We start from the raw sequence: 6,000 nt of genomic DNA, 5'->3' as shown, positions 1-6,000 counted from the left end.
GGTACAGCACATTTAGCACACTGACGGCTGTTAGGGAAAAACGCTGCATTGCCTGAGGTCTGAGTGGGGTTACCCTGACAGCAGCAGGCATTAAAACTCACTTAACAGCCTAGTAAATGCCCCTGATATGCATGCATTTGCAAAACGATAGCAGGTCAAGCTCTGCTCATACGACTTACTGGAGGCAGACACGGGTGCACAGGATCACCATAGAAACAAAGTTTACTGCCAATTCCATATAAAAGCTGAGCATTTTCTATCAGTTATAAATGTATAGCTTTTCTTTCGTATAACATGCAGCCTGTTGGTTCGTGTGAAAGACTTGGCAACACCCATAAAATAATATCACATATAATATATGAACACAACAGTAGCCAAAGCCTGTCTGTAACTTTTTTTTTTGCTGCCTGATTGTGCCCTCAGAGCTAATGACTGATAGAGTGTTTCCTTCCTGAGCAGACACTAGCAAATAAACAATGGTTGTAGCAGCAGCCATGGCTGCACATGTGATCATTACCCCAGTTTAAAAGCATCGATCGACATCAGGAGATTAACCGAGCTCGCCTATAAAGAGGCTCCTGCAATGCTGGCCCTGCAGGATCAATACACAGGCGCCGCTTGCCTGGGTCACGCTACTTTCTTACAAATCTTTTTTTTTTACTTCATGGATGAGGGTAGAGGCAGCAGTGAAAAATAGTTTTTTTGCCATTGGCCAGCCGATGAACTGGAGCATTTGTTCAAACAAGAAAAACCTCAACTCTGTGGCTATCAGCACCTTCTAGGGGGTTTCATTTCTAATGTTTCTTTAGTGTGTGGATTAATCTGATGATTTATAAGTAGAAAGTCGGCAATATTCAAGTTACACTGACTTTATTCTGGGATACAATTATTCTAGCCAATATTGTAATCTTCTCACAAGTACCATGCTCATCAATGTGATTGACACAGCCAACCAAAAAAGAAAAACAACTTGTTAAACTTCAAATCATGCTAGCGTAAGCAGTAATTTTGGTAGCTAACTATCTAATTAACAACTAAAATATCTTGCTCAAAAAAGGTTGTAAAAACACCAGACAGAACACTCCAGACAGAATCAAGGACAAAGCAAGGGAAAATGTCAGAAAGTATTCTTCAATAACTTGGTTAATGTGAGATGTTGTATTTCTGGTATACAAAGTAGTGTATACAACACAAACATTGATGACAAACAAGTCATTCTAGTAACTACTTTGTATACCAGAAATACAACGTCTCACATTAACCAAGTTATTGAAGAATACTTTCAGACATTTTCCCTTGCTGTGTCGTTGATTCTGTCTGGATCAGTTCCAAAATGTTATCAATTCAACGTATGGATATACTGATAATTCTATTCTATAATTCTAAAACACTCAACTACTTGTTCTTAAGATATCACAATAAGGAGAATCTGGAACAGACACTTGGGAGTACTGTATACACAAAGAAACCGAAGGCAAAAAATCTTAGAAAACAGAAGAAGTAAGAAAATGGGCTGTGAGTTCCTGAACACGAGTATGTAAGTATCGTCTCTGTGTGAGAAACAAGAAATAAGCTACTGAAGAAAAACTATTTCAGACATCTAACATTGCTATGACCCTTGGATCAATTGCAAAATGTAATCGGTTGATCTGCTGGTTACACTGATAGTTTCAATCCTACAAAAACATTCAACCAATTATTGCATAGACAACTTGAAACCATACTACAGTAGGTGTGGTGAAGTAAATCTCTGCTATCTTGTATTGTCATTTTAGGTCAGACCCTAATCTGCACTTTTGTAATGAAGCCATGATAGTTATAGTGCGTGTTGATATTTTGTTGCCTTGTCTTTTTAAAGGACACTCGTAGGCATGGAGCCACGCCTGGTATGTGGGAGTTCACAGTTCTGTAGCAGCCAAGAATGCCATCGATCTTTGCAGGTACAGATTCACTCAGGTGAGAGAACTAGGCTTGTTTCAACACACATGAACGACTGTGAGACCTGTTTCAAAAGGTTCAGAACTGGACTTCTTCCCTTTTTTGGTCTCAAATAATACGTATTCACACACCCTGCCTCTTTTTAATAAGGTTTGTTCTTGGTTCTGTTGGTCAAAGTGATGGTGAGCAACAGTGAAGAAAAAGAAGAAGGAGAGAGAGAGAGAATAAGCACAGAAGACTGGCATCCACTAACATTTAACTCACCGGCCATAAAGTGTCTGGGGGAAGGAAACACTAGAACAGTAGTGTTGCAGAAGCAAAACAACAACAGTGCGAACAGTGTGCTTTTCACCAGAGACTGTGAATCAGTCAGCCATTAAAAATGATTTTTAAAAGCTCTTACAACAGAAAGCTGTGTGTTGATTAAGGAAGCAAACTGGTCTTTCGAGTCAATAAATCTAGATTGTTTTCACACCTAGACTCAGTAACAGAGCTTGATTTTTTTGTGACTCTGTATCCTTTCAGTTGGCTTCATATTTCAACCTTTCTCAAATGTACTAAATAATATGCAAATGTAGATATTCCCTGAATGGTCTCCTTAAGGCTTATTTTACCTTTTACCTTGTTTTTGCATCAAACAAGGACATTTATTTTTTGGTAGTAAATCTACCAATTAGCAATGTTACCAGCTTGACAATATTAGCCATAGTATAAGAGGAATAAAACATTTCAAATGCTTTTTCTACATGTAAACATAGGGCTGTTAAAATGTGTTCAGGTGATCAGAATCTGCCAAAACTATAATATTTCCATGCCCATGAATTCTGGGATTATTATCAGATCCAAATAATGGTTGAGCTCATTCAATATAAATGAATAAACCAACAAATCTCAGTCTAAGGGATTAAAAGACAAGTTGAACCCAATGTCATATAACCAAGCTGGGGGAAAGAAACAACCTTGAGGGAATAAAAAATAGGTAATAGAGAAATAGGTATTTATCAAAACACACAATACATTGCAGTCTGCACTTCCACATGAATGGGTGAATTGCTTCTAGTCATCAGACTCTTTGAATGTGAGAGATTGAACATGATTTCCATCGATTTTCTCAAACATTTCTTTTCGAGAAAAAAGTTTATTTAGTGTTCTTCACATGTGCTGAAAAGTGTACAAACCACAGCATGAACACAATGTACATTGTATAGTATTGAATTGTATATTTGAGTTTTTTCATTTACTATATCCATCCATTTTCTGTACTGCTTGTCCTACACAGAGAACCTGGACTCTACCCAAGGGCACAAAGTGGGAGACACACTGGATGGGGTGCCAATTACACTCAAACACCCATTCACACACTACAGACAATTTAGAGATGCCAGTCATCTAGAATATCTAATTCATCTCAATAATTTACACAGAGTAAATCCATTCCATCTATTTCCTGTAATGCCTAGCCTCCACAGAGTCACATGAAATCTGGCGTCTACCCCAGGGTCCTTGTAGCATACACCCTCGACAGGGTGTCAAACCATTGCAGGGCACAATCACAAATTTTAAGATGCCTACAAGGCATGTTTTTGCACTGGAGTTCCCAGTACTTAGAAGAATAAACAAACTCCTTGCACACAGGGTAGAGATGGGAGTAGAACCCCCAGCCCCAGAGATGCAAGGTAAACATTCTAACCACTTAGTCACCATGCCCCCGTATTCATGACCTGTCTACAAACAAACAATCACCACACCACTCAAACAAGGCTCATTATCTGCAAGGGTCTCATTGCATGGCTGAGTGAACTGGCCTGGAGCAAACACATGCACGTGTGTGCCATATCCAATTATTTCCAAAAATCCCCAAGCATTTTTTAAATCCTGATAGATGGCTATAACACCTATTATGGGTATTATATCCTTTCTATAAACCATGTCACTGATGTTTTTTCAGTATATGTTTTCTTATAAGGAGTGCCTTTCCAAACGCAATTTTTATAATTATTTGTTTCGATGCTGTTTCAGGATGTGGTGCTGTTGCTGTGGTCTCTGGTCCTTTGTCATCTGGTTTTGGGCATACTATTTGGGCAGGTTCTTAGTGACAAATCTTGCCTTTAAACATTTTCCAAACGACTTTTTTTTTTTTCGCACTTGTCCAATGTCCATTCAAAAAAAAATCCAACAGTTCCAACTATCTTATTTGAGTTGTCAGCCATGCCACTATGTTGTCATAGCGACTAGTGAATAAAGTGTGGTTCATTAAAAAAATTGAGGCATTATGTCTGTGGAGACTAACAATCTAAATTCTTCATATCACCCATCACTGTTAGCACTATTAACAAAGGCAAACTTTATCATTTCATATAGCTGAAGGCGTTGGTTCTGATGGCTTTTATCGAAAGAAACTTAAAACTGATCTGAGTGCTTTTGGGACTGAACCACTGACCAGCAGCCAACAGAATAACTTAAAAAGCTAATATATTTATTTGATGTGTATACTTCAAAACTCTTCACTAGGAATTTTTTGTAGCTGAATCCCAAATAATATTGATTATACAGAATAGTGCATGTGGCAAGTACAGAGCCAATGTTGTGTAGAAAGCATGCAGTATGTAGTAAAAATGTTTGAGAGATAACATTTGCAACATGGCTTCAATGTTTTACTTCTTATGGATTTCTGAAGGGTACTTACAGGTACATAGCAAAAGGATTTCTAAAATGTTTAAGTTCATAATATAATAAAGAAACAACATGTTCTTTATTTTCCATGCTTAAGAGCTGACATTTATCATTATTCAACACATTCAAATGCTCAAATTTCCAAATCATGAGGAATGTGCCCTATTTTCCTATTCTCATATGAATCTATTGGTTAAATAATGGCCTTCTTTCTCCCAATTTCCTCCCCAGTTTGTTCATCTGTCAGTTCCCACCCACCAGCTAGCTGTCAAGCAATCACACAACATCTACCACCTGGGAAGGGGAAGGGCTAGTATGTGCTTCCCCCTAGACACAGCCAGCAACCTCATCTTACCAAACTGCTGCTTATGCTGTGTCACTGAAAAAAGTGCCATCTACATACATGAGATCAGAGACAGCCATGATTAGAAAGTGTGGCAGAGACTGACAGAGGAAAGCAAATGATGCCATCCCTTCCATATTTGAGTCACTCCATTTTTCCCTTGAACCGTAGCATTCACACTACAAATCCTGATATTAACGAGACAGAATCTTATAATACTAAAGTTATGAAATTTTATGTGGCATGCATCTTTAAGCAACTCCAAATGTGATTAAAACACAAAAGCATTTACATTTTTACCTCTATTCACACCTCTATGTATTTGGCATTTTGTCTGAATCATGAGGTGAGATCTACACTACAGTCCAATTATTGATGATTATTATTATTATTTTAGTTTTTGTAATTTAAAATAACTTAACACTTGAGTTACCAGAGATTTTTTTTATAAGCTTTAAGCTGTATTTCCACACTGTTATCCAATGGCTTCTTAAACAATTCCCATCTCTGCTAATGTGGCTGGAGCGCTGGCATATGAAAACAGTTAGCAAAAGCAGCCTGTGCCACATCCACGTTTCTTATAACTATGGCATATGCCTACATTGGGAGCATGCTGGAACATTGCTTCAAAAATCACTCGCTTATAAGCAGGCTTTAGACACAGACAGGAATGAGGTGAATTCAGTTGATTCAGAGTATGGTAGCAAAAGTCTAACTTCCACCATGGGTCCTTTTTCTTTTTTGCATACATACTGAAGGGAAGCCGAAAAAATAGAAGTCTGAACGTTGATCCCAAAAGTTAAAGCAGAGCTAGGGGCCAATTCAGACATGTTTCCTGCTAGAGCGGTGGAATTCTTGTGAAGATTTGTTCCTAAACACACACACACACACACACACACACACACACACACACACACACACACACACACACACACACACACACACACACACACACACACACACACACACACACACACACACACACACACACACACACACACACACACACACCTGTGATTACTACAGTATCATAATTATTCAGTTGG

General features: G+C 38.2%; 1 protein-coding gene across 5 annotated transcripts in view; it reads right to left on the bottom strand.

The window, feature by feature from the left end:
• Window positions 1–6,000, bottom strand: part of aopep (aminopeptidase O (putative)) — a 72,881-nt gene that overhangs the window by 43,413 nt on the left and 23,468 nt on the right. The window lies entirely within an intron of this gene.

The sequence above is a fragment of the Tachysurus fulvidraco genome, chromosome 14 (assembly GCF_022655615.1).
Source record: "Tachysurus fulvidraco isolate hzauxx_2018 chromosome 14, HZAU_PFXX_2.0, whole genome shotgun sequence".
NCBI lineage: Eukaryota > Metazoa > Chordata > Actinopteri > Siluriformes > Bagridae > Tachysurus > Tachysurus fulvidraco.
This window is presented reverse-complemented; position numbering and strand designations above follow the sequence as displayed.